Source organism: Octodon degus, unplaced genomic scaffold (assembly GCF_000260255.1).
Source record: "Octodon degus isolate 3935 unplaced genomic scaffold, OctDeg1.0 scaffold00149, whole genome shotgun sequence".
NCBI lineage: Eukaryota > Metazoa > Chordata > Mammalia > Rodentia > Octodontidae > Octodon > Octodon degus.
Genome location: NW_004524725.1, coordinates 659,051 through 677,101, shown reverse-complemented (window position 1 = coordinate 677,101; position 18,051 = coordinate 659,051). Strand labels below are relative to the sequence as shown.

The window sequence follows — 18,051 nt, the reverse complement described above, 5'->3', positions numbered from 1 at the left end:
GAATAGAATTTGATCCAGGCCACTATCACATCCTCGTGTCAGAGTGTTGAGAGGGCACCTGTGTCATAGACCGAACTGCATCCTCCTCAAAATGCATACGGTAAATCCCCAATCCACCCACCCAGCTCTAGCCCTTGCTCTCTTTTATGGTTGGGAATGAAGCCAGAGGTTCCATACCATTGAGCTGTATCCCCAGTCCTATCTGTCCTATTCATTTGTTTTACGTATGTATTTATTTATTTTTTTGAATGAAGATCTTGGGGTATATAGTTTAGGCTGGCCTTGAACTCAACAGGATCCTGCCTCTGCCTGCTGAGTGCTGGGATTTTGTGTGTATGTTTTATTTTGAAACAGAGTCTTCTAAATTGCTGCATTGGCCTTGAACCTCTGACGCTCGGGCTGAGGCTCGAGCAATTACAGGTGTACACTACTGTGCCAAACTTATATGTTGCCCTTCAAATCCCTAGTATCTCAGATGTGATCTTATTTGGAGATAGGGTCTTTGAAGAGATAATCAGGTTAGTGAAGAAAATAGAGGGTACCTTAGGCCTAACAGGAAGATTGGTTTGGTTTGGTGGGTTGGGGGTGGAGCTCAGGGCCTTGTGTGTGCTGGGCGGGCATTCTACTGTTGAGCTGTATTCCCAGCCCCAAACAGGGAAATTCATAGCCAGACATATAGACAGGGAGATCCCTACAAGGGAGGTGAAGGTGGACATCTGCAAACCAAAGAGAGAGCAAGAGAGGACTAGGACTGATACTGCCCTCATAGCGGTCAGCAAGAACCAACACACTCAACATCTTGATTGTGGACTTCGTGCCTCAAGACCCGTGAAACGATACATTCCAGTTGTGTGGGCCACCCTGTATTTTATTGTGGCAGTCCTGAAATATACTCTGACTTTATCATTTTCCTCACCCTCTCCAAGATTGTAGCAACCCCATTCTTCTACTCAGTATGTACCTGGTCCTCCCTCACCTGGGCCACCCTGCCTTTTCCTTTTGTGTTTCCTGACTTTTGGTAGTCTTCTAATGTTTCAAAAACCCTTTCTCTCACTCGCTTGCCACAAAACCTGCTGGATTCCACAAGGAAACATGTGCTATATCCTCTGTCTGTTTAGGAAACCTCCTACAATTAAATCCATCCCCTATAACATTACATAGGTTTTATTTTTTTTATTTATTTAATATTTATTTATTTTGTGTGTGCGTGGCCAGCTCAGCCCACCAGGGGGTGGGGCTGGCTGCCATGTGGTGCTGGGGATTGAACCGTGGTCCCTGTGCTTTTGCGTAGCTTAGCTTGTTCTAAGTAGGTGCTTTAGACCACTGAGCCATCTCACCAGCCCACATTACATACGTTTTAAAAGTCATTCATATATGTGAAATGTTTTTATTCTTCTGCTATATGTTCTGCATAAGATGCCATGTCTATTTATAAAAGAATATTCTATTTCTTTTGCTGTCTTATGGACAACAAAAATGTTCAGTATTTGCCTATCTGGGAATTTGTGTGTATGTAGAATATCAAACCTAACTTCTTACCACTTTTACTATGAAGTGCATGCTCTTTGAGGATACTGCATGATAATGCAGTTTTTAAAAATTCATTTAGCTGACATTTGAATTACCTGCTTAATGACTTGTAACTCCACAAAGAGCAGGAGTTACAAATAGCTAAATACAAAAGATCCCTGGTGTCCAGGACACCTTATCTCATTAGATAGACAATGCAAGTAAAAACCAGTTCAGCTATGATGGACACCTGGGGTGCTGGTGTGATACACAGTGACACTTTATGAAGCCCAAACTCTAGGAACTAGAAGAAAGAATTGAGCTGCCAGAGCCACGGGCTGGGTGATCACCTCCCATTTTCCTGTCTGGTAGTGTCTTCTAGCTCTGTATTCTCTGTCTCTGTCTCTGTCTCTGTCTCTCTGTCTCTGTCTCTGTCTCTCTGTCTCTGTCTCTCTCTCTCTCTCTCTCTCTCTCTCTCACCATCACATGAACACCACAGCCAAAGCAAGAGGGTTGGAAATGCTTGAGGCACCCGCAGTTCCCTCTCAGAAATGACGGAAAGGAAGAGGAAGTGGGGAGCAGGCAGAGGCGGTGGTTGTCATTTGAGTCACTTATGTTAATTGTTTGTGCCCACCTTCAGACAGCTTGTTCCACTTCCTTTCTGGGTTTGGAGGAGAGAGGAACCAACCTCTTGATGCTGCTCCTCAGGGAGCTCTGGGGCAGGCTGCCAGAGAGGCTCATGGCAGGTGTGGAGATGTGGGACGGGCACAAGGCCAGACCCTGCTGTGTATTTGGATTGAGTGGGAGAAGTTCTTGCACAGCAATAACAGGCTAGAAAATGTGTGGGATTTTTCTTTTACCCTGGGCATGTCTCCACCTCAGTCCAGTGCTCATTCCAGGAAGAAGGAAGCTGAGGGCAGGAGAATTACCTCCCCTAGGTATTTGTTACTCCCAGAAACTTATTTAAGCACACTTATATTCGTTACTTCACAACCTATTACAGGGCAAATGCTGTGCGAGGAATTCTTCCTTTGAGTGTAGACATTTCGCAAGTACCTTAATCCTTTGGAAAACTGAACTTCATCACTGAGGAGGATAAAAGGCAGAAATGAGAACACTATCAATCTTAACTGATTTTCTGTTCCTGTAACTAAATACCAAACACTGAGTAAATTGCAAAGAAAAGAAGTTTGTTTCATACATTTCAGGCGTCGAGAAGTCTAAAGTCAAGGAGTCACATCTGGTGAAAAGCTTCTTGCAGGTAGGAACTCTCTGCAGCATCCTATAATGGTACAAGGAGTCACATGGGGGGGGTGGAGCAAGCTTGCTACCTTGGTTCTCTCTTCCTCTGAAGTCACTAATGCTATTGATGTAGGGGAATGAAACTCTCAACCTGAAAGATACCTGGGCCGAGTTCATGTGCCCTAAAATTGAAGAACGAGTTTTAGGAGCAACAGAGGTTAAGGGCAGAATATGTTTATTGGGGAAAAGCAAGCTCCTATCCAAGAGAGGGACAGAAGGGGGATCCAAGTGAGTTGTCCCTGAATCTGTCTCTTTCAGGCATTTTTATAGAGTAAAACCATGAAGTGAGTCAGGTCTAAGGTAGAGAATATGGGAACTTGCTTAGGTGGGCATGAGGCGGGACAAAACTATGGTCAGTCAGTAAGATTACAAGCACAATTGCTCAAGTAAAATTGATTAAATCCAGCATCAAATGGGTAAGCGAGTCTTATAGCAAGTGGGCATGAATACAGAACTGGGCTTTTCCTGTAGGAGTTGGGTCAGTGATTCTGGCTTTCAAGTGATTGTTGCCTATTTAGAGTATCAATCCCTGATGCCCATTCCTAGGAAAGTATGTAGGCCCAGCCCTGTCTAACTGCCTATAATATTTCTATCTAATTTAGCTGCCTGCAACACTATAATGAGGGACCCACTCCATATTACTAACTTTTCTGTCACTGGGACGAAATACCTAACATCTATAACTTAAAGAAGGAAAGGTTTACTTAGGCTCACAGTTTTGGCAGGTTCAGTCCATGTCTGGTTGTCTGGCTCCAAAGCAGAAATGGGATGGTGGAAGGATGTGACAGATGAAAGCTGGTCAGCTCAGGCCAGTCAGGAAGCAGAGGGAGAAGAATACACCTTTCTGGTTGTGTTCCAAGTGGCTGACCTCTCACCAGGCTCTACTTCAAAACAACATGCCTAACTGTGAACTAATCGATGGACTGATCCATCAATGAATACAGCTCTCCAAAATCCATGTTTCTGAACACATGAGACTTTTGGGTGATATTTTAGATCTAAACTATATTGTGTCTTCACGACCTCATTAAATTCTTTTTTTTTTTTTCTTTTTTTTTCTTTTTTGAGACAAAGTCTTGCTATGCCAGATCTGGCTGGCCATGAGCTCATCTTAGAGCCAAGGCTGGTCTCAAACTCATGATTCTCATGCCTTAGCCTCCCAAGTACTTGGATTACGGGCATGCACCATCATGTCCAGCTACCTCATCGAATTCTTACTACCTCCCAAAATCCCCATCTCCAAATACCATCAATATAGGATACTGAGGATTAAGTTTCAACATGAGTTTTGGAGGGGACAAATATCTAGACCTTAGCATTCTCTTATCATTAACTGGTATTTTTCCCTAAAGCTATCATATCTCAGTTTGATCTCAAGAGAAGAACTAATTGGTAAGAATTCTTGAGTGCTAGCTGTGAAAATTCATCTTTTGTCAGTATGGAAGTATTACTTCTGGGTTCAAGGCTGGCCTCACCCAGAAGACATACACATGTCCAGTCTATATCTAGGGAAGGAAGGAGAAGCAATGTATTTAAAAATATTTAGGTACTAAAAAAATTAGGTTCTGCCTTCCTTAGGTGAAAGTGGACCCAAGGGAGATTTGCTGTTTTCTTCATTGTTGTTTGGGCTCTATAGACTTGTTTGCTCCTGACCACCAAGGGCAATTTTGAGGTGAACAAAGAAAATAGTGTGTTTGGGAAGAAAACTGAGGACTCTAAGAAGGAAAGCTGGAGGTAGTGGCAAGAGGGGCTGCTGCCCAGGAGGCACCCTGAGAAGGGCCTGCACTGGAGGACTATTTGGGATATCGCTGCCAGCTTTCCTGTCTAGCTAGTACAGTTTCCCCTCCACACTCTAGTGTTCCTTACTGTCTATTGCAATGGAAGTCCAAGTCCTTAATCCCTGGAGACTTACCAGGTACTCCATACCTTGTCTCTTCTAATTGCATTTATTTGAGTTTCAATATATATTTAGAGGACATGAATGCCAAAACATGATGGTGGTGGTGGTAACAAAGGCCATTTGGTCTTCAAGTCATCTGCCCATGAAGGTGGCTGGCAAGACTGTCCTCATCCTGCCAATTTATTGAGGTTGTCCCCTGGATGCCCCTCGTTCTGCTCTGCCTGACACCTTTAAGTTGCCTGCTTTTCCTAGTGGTTCCATGCTATTCCTGATGATAGAAGGATCTCTCTGGGGCATCCACACCCCCCTGCAGCAATCATGGCACAGAGCCACCATCTCCAGGACTCAGTGGCATTTGTCTGTATTCCTGTCCCTCCTGTAGCCCCACGTGGGGCAATTTTGGGGATATTTTATCTCCTGTTGTGCCACTAAGGATTTTAGGCTTTTGGAAGCTAGAGTCACAAAGTGGTCTGTCTGCTTTCCTGTCTGTCTTTTTCTAGCAGACTCGTTGCCTCTAGCTTCTTAGCTACTCATATCCCTGTGAAATGGCAATGGGCATAGAATGGCCTATTTTCTGGAAATGAGCAGCAAAAACAGAGAAAATACATGAAAAAATTAGTCAACAATTTAAAATACTATTCTGTATGCATACACAAGGGAAACCTCATGTCATCTGTCCAGAAAGAAAACCAATTAGAACTGGAATAAGAATTACCTTTTTACTTGCTAAAACTAGAGCTTCTTTTGTACCTCCTCCCCTTTCCCCAGCCCTCAGTCTACTGGACCAGTCTTCCCAGGCAATTAATTCTTATGTGCATTAAAGCTTGAGAGATGCCTGGTCTCAAACTCAGCTGAAATTTTACTGGGTTTTAAAAAACTGAATTGTGTTTGCTCTCAGGCTGGTTCAGAGCATGTTAATATTTGTTTAAATGACAGAGTTCCTGCTAAGCTGACTGGTGGAGCCTGAGGTTCTGCATGCCCAGCAAGTGCCCTAGGAATGCTGGGGCTTCTTGATTGAGGGCTGCACCTTGGGTGGCAGAGCACTAGAGTCTGCGAGGCTGTTCTTTGCCTACCTGTGAGGCCACCCGAAGACTTCTCAAGTTCCTGTGTCCATGGTTTTCTTGCACTGGGAATGGAGATTGCTGTGCCTTCATGGATACTGTGCTTTGTGCTGGGCTCTATCTAGGGGTCATCTAGACTTGACCTGCCTGCTTCTGTCTCCCCTTCAGCTCATGCCTCCCCTCCTCCCCACACTCTGTACCTCGACCCTGCCCCAGGAACAGCTCTTATCATGACCTGGTTTTATTCACCCCGCATGTCTACTCCAACTGTAGATAAACAGTTGAACATCTCTAGATTTCAATTTTCTAGTATGACAAAGTCCTCTTTCCTTCTGAGGAAAAAGGGGAAACAAGACTTGAGAAAGCAAGTGAAAGTGAAGTAGGAGCTCTTTTTCTCTTTTGGTCCACCATGAGCAGGGAAAGACGTCACAGTTTCCTCCATTATCTCTAACAGTCAAAGGAGGACTCAGCTTGGAAGAACTACTGGCTCTTTCTATAGATGGAGAGAAAAGGGAAAACTTCATACTTGTTTACATGGTGTGTGTGAAGAGTGTGTGTGTGTGAGAGAGTTACATTATACAAGAAGTGCAGAGATTCTTTTCTTCAGCCTAGAGAAATTCTGAGCTTCAAGTAAACATGGATTTAATCACCATTGCTTAATAATAAGAAAGTTAGTCTGAAATAGAGAAGGAGGGAAAGATTGGCCTGTGGCTTTCTTTAGACATGAGAATCATCAGTCACATTGAAAGATCTTGGCAACTTATATAATAGCGAGTGCCTCTTCAAAAGAAGGAATTTAATGGGGAACAGGACATCGTATGGTGAAATATGTGCGCCATGGCAACCATGGGTGCATTCAGGGAGGCCGAGAGGGTCCAGGCTTTTCAAAGGAAAATTGGAGATAAGTGTGAGTAGTTTCCCGCTAGAGAATACTGATCACAGAGGCTTATGGTGGGAGTTTGGCAGTTCACTAACGGAGGCAGTATATCAAGCAAGTGTATTTGTGTGCATAGCTAGCTGTCTTTGTGACCTATGTAGTGAGGTACAGTTTGGAAAGTCCTTTATGAACATTCTGGTTACAGGCATAAGTGCGTAGGAGTCCTTGCAATAGTTCTTAAAGCCACGTATGCACAGAGGCCCTTCTTAGCCTCTTTTTTCTTTCTGTTTGACACAGGGTCTCACTATGCAATTCAGGTTGGCCTTGAACTCAGTGATCCTCCTGCCTCAGCTTCCCAAGTGTTGAGATTACAGGCATGTGCCACCACGGCCTGCCTCTTTCTTAGCCTCTTGACTATTTTGTTTGAGTGTAACAAAAATGACTCCAGGTCAATATGGGTAACAGTCTAGTGGTTGAAGAGAAGCTAGAGTGATCAGTGGATGTAATGACAATGGTTCTAGGAAAAGGCTCTTGTCTGAAGCTGGGTGTGGTGGTGCATGCCTGTAATCCCAGCACTCAGGAGTCTGAGGCTCATTGCGAGTTTAATACCAGCCTAGGCTCCAGCCTGAGTTGCATAGGGAGACCCTGTTTCAAGAAGATAAAAAAAAAAGGACTTTTCTGTATAGTTGCCAATGTATGGCTTTGTCCCAGAATCAGATCTTGTAGGCTGAGGAAGTTAACCACAGATGTCACTGCCCCATGGCAACAGCTTTCAGAACAGTGGGACCAGAGTAGGCTCCGTCCCTCCTTGACTCCTGGTCCTCTCCTTCCTCTTTTTGTTCTCTCTCTCTCTCTCAACAAGGTCTCGCTATGTAGGCTGATTTGAGCTTTCTTCTGTAGCCCAGGCTGGCCTCCAACTCATGGCGATCTTCCTGCCTCAGCCTCTGGAGTGCTGGGATTACAGCCATGTGCCACCACACCTCTCCCTTTCTCTTAAATGCTAGACATATGTGCTACTAGTGAGCTATTGAGCTGTATCTCCAGCCTAAGGGATTGTTCGTCTTGTTTTCTGAGGCAAGGTCTATGCAGTGCAGGCTGGCCTTGAACTCTGCAATTCTCTTTCCCCAGTCTTCCAAGAGTTGGGATGATTGCAGGCACCACCATGATTTTCGTTTTGGAAGTGATGAAAATTATCTTAAATTGGAGTGGTGACAGCTGTACAACCTGTGGCTATATTAAAAGGCACAGTATTTTACACCTTAAAAGATGAAATTTTAAAAAAGGTTAATTTTATGGTACATGAATTATATTTCTATGTAATAGAAATTCTTTTCAAGAAAGAAAGAAGTGGGCCAGGGAGATAGCTCAGCAGCATAAGCACCTGCCTGTCAAGTGCAAGGTCCTGAGTTCGATCCAGTATCCCCACTCCCCCCACTTCAAAAAAAAAAAAAAAAAAAAAAACAATTACAGATAGTAGAGCCAACCACGTTCTGTAGACAATTACAAAAAAATGCTGGGAGCATGCCCACCTCTGCTAGAGCCCACAAGACTCAGTAGGAAGAGACGGAGGCAGTGGGAGTTACATGACCAGGTGGGCTGGGGGCTGGGCGTGGGTCTCTGCCTTTTGCTATTTAAGATGGGCGTGGTGGTGCGGGGGTGGGGGTGGGGGTGGGGGGGAGAGGGGAAGGGGAGGAGGAAGGGGAAGGGAAGTGGGGGGGTAGGAGTGAGGCTTTGAGGCAGGAGAACTGGAATTTGAAGCCCCTTCCTTCTCTGGCTTCCAGGCTGCAGCGAGGAGAGCTGCTCCCCTCCTTTGCTCCTCTGCCTTGTCGTTCCTGCCCTGCAACTGGCCAGCCCTTGAGCCAAGATAAACTTTCAAGTTGCGGGTGTTGGGTGTCGTGTGTCCGTGAAGAGAAAAGTGGCTACGACAGCTTGTTAACAATCATTACTTCTAGGACTGTAGGCAGCGTTTATAAATGTTTACTTCTCAGCCATATAATGGTTTGATAATTTTCAAGTACTGAAGTGCTTTTGTTGTTTTTCAAAGACCCAGTTGCACAAGCCCGGTCCAGGTTGTTGCAGACACCACGCCAGCTCTTCACGAAGTGCTTGGGGATAGGTGTGTGCTGTAAGTTAGTCCCCAGACAAGAAGCTCAAAGGTTTTGGTTGAGTTGAGCTCCTCAAGCAAGCCTCGCCAGCTCCTGTTGGATGGAGGAGGAAAGTATTTTCAGAGGAAGCGACTTGAAATTTACATGCTGCGTGAAAATGTGTTGGGGGACAGAAGGTGTTTTTAAGCGTGAAAATTTTGGATTATCGATGGGCATGTGCGCCTGCCAGTGAACCACGGTTCCACTTTCTGGCCCATCCCTGCCTTCAGGTTTTTCTCCCATGAACGACAATATGCTACTTTACAGAATGTGTCATTGTCACTTCCGAGCTGCCCCATATGCTCTACTGCACATTGGGGATTACCGCATCAGGTTTTAAAAACTGATTTAAAAATTATTTTTTGAAGTTTGCCTTTAGCATTTTGCAAGAAGCTCATTCACCAGCTGTTTGTTTATACTGTCTTGTGGTTGTTTTTGCACATTATCAATGAGCAGCGTGCAATCACATCATTACAATGGCAAGTAGTAAACTGAATTCCCTGCAGTGCGTTTCCAAGGGAACAGAGGTACTGCCGCTCCTCCTAATGCCCCGACCAGATTCCATGACCAGACACTCTGGTGGCTCCAGGAAGATCTGGGTCCTCCTTGGTCACTTGCCAAAGCCTGGGTCTTCCACCAGCCCAGTCAGGTTCCTCCAGCGAATCACGATCTCTTCCTGAGATGAAGTCTGATTTTTAAAAATTACCTATTTGAGCTACTTGCTACTCATAATAATGATTCAAATTTTTCCCCTTCTATATTTTATTTTTAAAATCAGCACATAAATAGTATGCAGTTTATGGATTGCTACATGATGTATTGATAAATGTATACTGATAGGTTCTAGCCCTAGTACGAATTGTTGAATTATTATGGTGGTCATCCAATATGGCTGAAGCCCTTAAAACAACAGCAGGTCTTCACAGAGACCACCTCCCCTCTTCTCCAACCCAGCCCAGGGTGCAACTTCCTTTCACCTTTCCCACCACCTCAGGGAAGACCCCAACCAGCTCCTCAGATATTTCTAAACACCCCCCTCAAACTCCACCCCTAACAAAAGTCCACACAAGCCTCAGTTTTCTTTGTCTCAGGTCAGAGGACCTTCCCCATCTGCCCTTGTTCCTCCCCGAGTCTTTGGAGTTAATCAAGGCTTCTTTTTTCTATCTCTTTACTGCACCATTAAGAAACCTATCGTATACATTGCTTTATGTTCAAATCAGAGGAAGCATATCTATCTCTCCAAATGTCATTATCATCTTTTGTGATGAAAATATTCAAGATCTTCCTTCTATTTTTTTATATACTTGGTGCATTATCATTAGTTATAGTTAACCTACTGTGAAATAACATGGTAGGATTTCTTTTTTTCTGTCTAATTTAGTACCAGTTGATCAACCTTTCGTCATTCTTTCCCACTGCTCTCTTGACAAATATGACTTTTGTTGGAACTGACACTGACTCAAAACAACCGCAGTGATCTGGATAGAGTTAGAGCCTCACTGCCTCACTCACTCTGTGTTGAGATAGGATTTATTCAGCTGTGTTGAGATAGAATTTACAAACAGTAAAAGACACTATGAAGTATACAGTATGGTGGTTTTTACTAGTGTTGACATCACTATTATCTAATTTTATTATTTTTTTATGTATTTAGTACAGGGTCTATAGGGACTCATTACACAGATCAAACTCATAGTATCCTCCTGTTTTAAGATTTGGGGTTATAGGTGCGTGCCACCTTGCTCAGTCTCAGTCACTGTCTTAGCATACCCCCTGGGGTGGGGTGGCACAGCACGCTGGGATCAAACCCCAGTCCCTTTGCCAGCTTAAGTAGGCATTTTAATCTGCTAAGCGATCTGGTCAGCCCTACTATTATCTAATTTTATTTTATTTATTATTTTTTTCCCATAATTTTATTGAGAAACATATAGCAATGAGACAGTTTCTAATCCTATTAGTAGGACCATTTCAATAATTAATACATTGCATATTGTTGTCTTAGTGGTTATTCATTATACAAGATGCAGACATGGTATCCTGTTTACAAACACTATTAGAACAAATCTTTTATTCAATGAATTAAGAGAATGTAGCTGTATATCTATCCTAACTATTTTGAATATACAGATACCAAGCGGTCATTCATTTGTATCCCCTTTTTTGCTTAGTTGTGTCATTTAAATATTATAGGTGTGTGAATTCAGCAAAATATTCCAAAATAGTCCACTAGTCCATAATAGTAGTGGGTTTTCCTTAAGACTGGCAATGTCCAATGTTGTTCACTTGAGTCTTTTACAGCTCAGCATATTAATATGGCTTGACTTTTTATATTTCGTTTTTATATTTTTCTGCTGGATATCTAATTTTAAAACAAAAACATTTTCTTCACCTCCAAAAGATATCTTGTACCATTAACAGTCGCATCCTTCCCTAACCCCCACACTCATTGGGAATATGAGGCTTCTTTCTGTCTCTATGGATTGCCTACTGTAAGTGTTCCATATGAACAGAATCATGAACAGCAGTCTTTTGCATCTGGTTTCTTTCATGCAGTGTAACATTTTCAAGGTACAATCATGATATAGCATATATTAAAACATTCATCCATTTATTCCTTTTAAAAATTGTTTTTTGAATTGCAAATGCAGGTAGCATAAAACATACTTACCTGTTCTGAAGTATATAAATCAGTATGTTTGAGTACCTTTACACTGTAGTCATCCATGCTCAGAAATTTTTTTTGTTTGAGATAGGGTCTCACTACATAGTTCAGGCTGGTCTTGGACTCACAATGTAGCACAAGCTGGCTTTCAATTTGTGGCAATCCTGCCTTAGCCTCTTGAGCGCTTGAACTGCCGGTGTGTGCCACCACACCTGGCTCAGAACTCTTGCCAAACTCAAACTCTGTAGGTCAGAAACAGTTCCTTATTTCATCTTCCCCCTAGCTGCTGACAGCCACACTTGCATTTTCAGTTTCTATAAATCTGACTATTTTAGGTACCTCATATAAATGGGATTTTGTGTGTGTGTGTGTGTGTGTGTGTGTGTGTGACTTATTTCATTTCATGTCATTGGAGTTTATCCATGTTATAGCATATGTCAGAATTTCCCTCCTTTTTAAGACTAATACTTTTTTGCATATATAGCCGTATTTTATTCATTCACTCACCTAACATTAGACATTTGGATTTCTTTTACTTTTTATTATTGTGAATGATGGTATCATGAACAAGGGTATAAAAACATTTGCTTGAGGGCTGGTGAGATGGCTCAGTGGTCTAAAGCACCTACTTAGAACAAGCTTAGCAAAGCACAGGGACCACGGTTCAATCCCCCAGCACCACATGCCCTCCGGCCCTGCCCCCTGGTGGCACCCCCCCAAATAAAATAAAAAAATATTTTCTTGAGTCCCTGCTTTCAATTCGTTGGTGCATTACTTAGAGAATCAGGATTATTGGACCATACAGTGGTTCTCTTTTTACTTTTTGAGGAACCAGCTTACTGCTTTCTATAGCAGCTACACTATTTTACATGCACATCAACAGTATACAAGGATGACTGGGCATGGTGGTGTACGCCTGTAATCCTAGTACCAGGGAGGCTGAGGCAAGAGGATTGTTTTGTGTTTGAGAACAGTGGAGGCAACAAAATGAGCTCAAGGCCAGCCTGAACTGCATAGCAAGACCCTGTCTCAAAAAGACCACCAGCATCACCACCAAGAACAGTGTATGAGCATTCCAGTGTCTCCCATCTGTCTCGAACATTTGTTATATTCTACTTTGCTTTTTGGGCAGTATCTGTCCTAGTGAGTGCGAGACCCATTCATAATTGCCATCTCACATGTTGTTCTGGGCAAGCAGGGATGGATGGAGTTGTCAGTAGAGAAAGAGGTTAACAGGTTATTGGACAAAGCCTTTGCTATTTCCTCAATCTCACTCTCTTTCAGGAGGATGTCAGATAAAAATTTGAAGTTCAGCATTTAATCAGCAATAGCATGCCCCAGGCTCAATGCTAAGTACCTAATGTGTTTTTTCTCATTCAACCTTTCAATAGCCCCATGAGGCAGTGTAGTTGTTCCATCTTATAGGGAAGGAAAGTGGGGCTCTAAAGTGATTGCACACGTGCCCAGGCCGGAGCTAAAAGCCTGACAGTCAGTCACTCTGAATTCTGAGGATGAGATTAGCCGGCTCTTGCTAATGGGACTAGCCTGGTCCTCAGAGATGGCGACCAGGCTACAAGGGCCCACTTTTACAATAGCAATGATCTGTGCCTTCCCCCCATCGCTATTTAGAGCTAGAATAAATTTGTTTGTAGGTGGAAGGGGTGGATGAAGGCCCTTAGACCTCCTCTTGTGTCTTAACCGATACCACAGGGATAGATACAAGGGCAGGAATGATTCCAGGAAAAAGATGCTAGCTTCCTGGTGAGTCTTATTTTTGTTTATTTCAGGCTTGTATTATTGTTTGATTCCTATGCAGGAGTCTCCCCTGTTCTCACTATTTTTTTTTCTTTTTTGTTTGTTTTCGGTACCAGGGATCAAACTTGGGACCTTGTGCTTGTCAGGGAGGCGCTTATGTCACTGAGCTATGTCACTGAGCTATCTCTCACCCCTATTCTGAGGCTTCACTTTCCACAGTTATTTATTTATTTATTTATTTATTTATTTATGGGAACTGGGGATTGAACTCAGGCCTTTGCGCTTGCCAGGCAACAAATACTTATTCTACTGAGCCATCTCCCCAGTTTCACCACCGTTTTAACCACCTGAATTCTAAAGATATTAAATAGAAAATTCCAGAAATAAACAAACCATAAATTTAAAATGTTCATTAACGTGTATTGTTACGATGCATTCTATTGTGTTGTTAATTATAATTGTTAGTCCCTTTTGTGCCTGGCTTATAAATTAAAAATGTATCCTAGTTACATCTGGATAAAAAGAACACAGCTATTTTTCTCTGTTCTCCACAGTCACCACAGAAGACTCTGTAACCTCGACAGCTGTGGGGATTTCTCCCAGCAGCGGGCAACCTGGCAAGTCTGCAGGAGCAGGTAGTAGCTGCCTCCTTCTAACCCAACACAGGGCTCACACTGTGTACGCGGAGATAGGATCCAAAAGGAAAAGGTACCATAGAGTAGCCTACAGGAATTAAGCTGGACGAACTTTCTCTTTTATATTTTGTGAACCTTGTTGTAATCTTCACTAGAAGAACTTCCTTACCACTTCTGGTCTTGAAATCTCCCTGTTTGCAAACTATTTCTTGCTTAACAAAATGCTCATATCTAGTTGAAGGAAACCAGAATCTGCCACACCAAAATGTGCTCCTTGCCATGAAAAATATTCTTGAACTAAAGGCGATTAAGAAGCAGTAAAGGGAAGGAAACCCCTCTCTATCCTCCTGCCTTCTGCCTAAGGACAGGACATAAATTCTTCTGTCCTAGAGAATCTTATCAGCCTAGAGATGGAAAGAGAGGACTCTGCAAACAATCTCACCCCCTTAGCTTCTTCCCATGTATTTACTTTCCCACAGTCCCCCACTGTGGGAACTTACATCCTCATTTTTTTGACCTCCCACTTCCCCGTGAATTTATCACTTTTTCTAAAAGACTACCTAAGCCTGGGTTCTAAGCCACTGCTTTGAGATACTTTCCATTGATGTTTCTTTTGCATGATGCATATTGCCCATGATAATAGCCTTGTTTATTTTTCTCTTTTTTTAAATGAGCAGTATATATTTATTGAGAGAAAGAAATGCCCCAAGAGAGGGACAGGAGGGGGGCCTGAGCAGGTAGTTCCCCCTATTCTTCTCTTTTTAATGTATTTTTTACTACAGATGTTTCAGGTGTGGATATGCAGGGTTAAAGGAAAGGTTATTTTTATTCCTGATGAGGTAAACTTCTCCGTTTTCTTTTGACTCTCTGTATATGTATAGAAAATTCTCCTATGAATATATAAATATTCATATCTGATATCTGACATTTCTTTTGGCTGTACAGATAGAAGAAAAAAATTTCCTGTGAATATATAAACACATGCAATGTAAATATACATGTATATTTTTTCCTCCTTGTGAGTCATTTTCTTCCTTCTTTGGCCCGTTATCACAGAGGCGCCCAGCGATAAACTGCACTAGGAATCCTGTTTCCTCTCAGCAGGATTGGTTGGGAGTATGACCTAATTCCAAACGATAAAATCAAAGGAAAAGTCTGTTGTAAATCTACTACAGCCTGTGAAGCAAAAAAGCCTTTTTTTGTCTAATGCCTTCGACCTCCCTCCCGAAGCATCAGTATGGAGCTGTCTAGCTTGGAGTTGTAGCAGCCATTTTGTGACCACCAGGTGACAAGTGTGTGAGAAGAAGCCAAAAGGCTGTTAGAAACAGCTGCGCCCTTTAGCAAATCACTGGTCCCTACACCAGTCCTGGAACTGCCAACTCTGAGGCTTTTTTTAAAAAAATAAACTTGATTTTTATTTAGAGAGCAGTTTTAGGTTCATGATAAAATTGAAAGTACAGAGATTTCCTTTAACTCCTGGACTCCGTATATGCCCAGCGTCCCTGTTACCGACATGCCCACCACAGAAGCACACTGACTACAATCAATAAGCCTACGGTGACATACAGTCACCCACCGTCCTCTACGATCATTCTTGGTGGTGATTATTCTCCGGCTTTGGGCAACTGTACACAGGCACGTGTCCATCATTAGAGCGTCATACAGAATAGTTGCATGGTCCAAAAATTCCTCTGTGTTCTGCTGTTCATTTCTCTTTACTCCAAAGGCCCTGGCAACCACAGATCCTTTTATTGTCTCCATAGTTTTTCTTTTTCTAAAGGGTCCAGACGTCTTTATATTGCAGATAAATAAAAGTCAATAAATTTTAACCATTACTGCTTAGCAATTATGTTACTTGCAGCTAAACTTGGTCTAACTGCACTGTTCCCCAGCTAGATTTTATGTTCCTGGAGGAAAAGATATAACATTTAATTTCTTTGTATATCTCATGTATAAAGCCATGAAAGATTTCCTTGCATAGAGTAGACACACATTTATTCAATTAATAAATGAATGGACAGAAGAACATGTAACAGCAATCCAAATGCTGTCTCCTAAAATGTTGGTCCACAGCTCTGGGTTGGGTGGAGCAGCCATACTACAGTAGACTAATGGCATAAAAGAATCTGAAGGTTGAACTAGATCATACAGCTGTGGCTTAATGGATCCAGTGCTGTGTGTGTGTGTGTGTGTATGTGTGGTACTGGGTTTAGACCCGCGGCTTTGTACATGCTAGGTAAGTGTTGTACAATTGAGCAACATCCCCAGTCCTTTCTAAATTTTATTTAGTTTTCTTTCTTTCTTTCTTTCTTTCTTTCTTTCTTTCTTTCTTTCTTTCTTTCTTCTTTCTTTTTTCTTTTTTTCCCAGTACTGGGGATTGAACTCAGGACCTTGTGTTTTGCCAGGCAAGCACTTATTCTACTGACTACATTTTATTTTGAGAGAAGGTCTTGCTAAGATACCTAGGCTGGCCTCAAACTTGAGACCCACTCAGCTCAGCCTCCTGAATTGTTGGGATTCTATATGTACATCACTGTGCCTGACCAGACCTCTCTTTATACAGAAATAGAGATGAAGGGCTTAGTCAATATTTGTTAGTGACAGGTATAGTATGAGTTTGCCCTGCTTCCAACCTAGTGATTTCTTATTACACTGTGCTTGCTTATCTCTGTGCTGGGCCTACTCCATGGTGCTGCATTCCCGAAGAGTTCCAAACGCTCCACATTGAAGATGCCCCGATTAGTGGCCTAGGTCCCCATGGAAGAGCAGCCCCTTGATGGTGAAGTAGTGGCAAAGATCAGCCAGATCCCCTGTTTGAGGGCCTTTCACAGTCACTCTGATTAGTTGGGAAGGAAATTGGGGGCTACAACAAGATTTACAGTGGACGTAGACATGAACTACAGAGTTGGGAGGTATGTGGAGACAGACTCCCATTTTTCTTTTATTAATTAATTAATTAATTAGTTCTAGGGTCTTTCTGTGCATCTCAGACTCATAGTGATTCTCCTGTTTCAGCTTTCCCAGTGCTGGCATTATAGGGATATGCCATCATATCCAGTTTCGGTGGCCAGCATGGCACGCCAGGGGTTCCAGGGCTGGCACAGCAGGTGGTATTGGGGATCAAACCCGGGTGCTTAGGTGCTTAGATCACCAAACTATCTCCCCAGCCCCAGACTCCCGTTTTTCTTTTTCTTTTTTTTTTTGAACTATGCAGTTTAGGCTGGCCTTGAGCTCACTATATATAGCTGTTGCTGGCTTCACATTCATGACGCTCTTCCTGCCTCAGCTGCCCAAGTGCTGGGCTTAGTTGGGCTTAGTGGCATATGTCACTATGCCTGATTCTCAGCTTTCTATGGGCTCTTCAAGTCTAGACTATACGAAAGGCTCCCTAGTGGCAGTTGCCTGTTTCTTAACCCGGTTTACAATTCAGCCCAATTCTACTAGGTAGGATTTAGGACCCCTGAGATAGTTGATTTCATGTGCCAACTTGGTCAAACATCAGTCTACACATTTCTGTGAAGGTATTTTAAGGATGTGACTAATATTTAAATCAGTAGGCTCTCTTCTACCCTAGAACCATGGCCCAGTTTGTCTGTAACCTCACAGAGAAGGCCCTGGTGCTAGTGACTATTGCTGCGACATACTCACAGCCTTGAGTGGCCATATTTTGGCATTATGCCAAGGTCGAGCTGGTTCCTCCAACCCCTGCTGAGATCCCTGCAGCTATTCAGAGCCTTAAAAAACAGTCTGCAGTGCTCAAACTGGTAGCTTCAACCAGCTCATGGTAAAGGGAGCTGTGCTGAATGGTGTGGTGGCCACTGAAGTGTGGATGTGGTTTTATATCGGAGCGATCATGGGCAAGCGTGGCAGCATTGGCTATGGTGATTGAATGTCTAACATCTGACTATATTGGATTTAGTATTCATATGTTGCTGGACCACATGTGATCAGAATTATCTGCTATCTGAATAAAATGAAATGTGTCAACTGTCAAAAATCAATCAATCAATCAATCAATCAAGTAAGCAATCAATCAGTAGGCTCTGAGGCTAGCAGGCCACTCTCTATAAGATGTATGGGTTTCATCTAACTGGTAGAAAGCTTTAAGAAAAATACTATGCTGGCCTTGGTGGCATGCCTGTAATCCCAGCACTCAGGAGGCTGAAGCAGGAGGATTGCTGAGTTTGAGGCCAACCTGCACTACAA

At 42.9% G+C, this 18,051-nt stretch overlaps 1 pseudogene; it reads left to right on the top strand.

Moving 5' to 3' along the window:
* Positions 1 to 17,423: 17,423 nt before the first annotated feature.
* On the top strand, positions 17,424 to 17,734 carry LOC101562141 (annotated as a pseudogene).
* Positions 17,735 to 18,051: the final 317 nt, after the last annotated feature.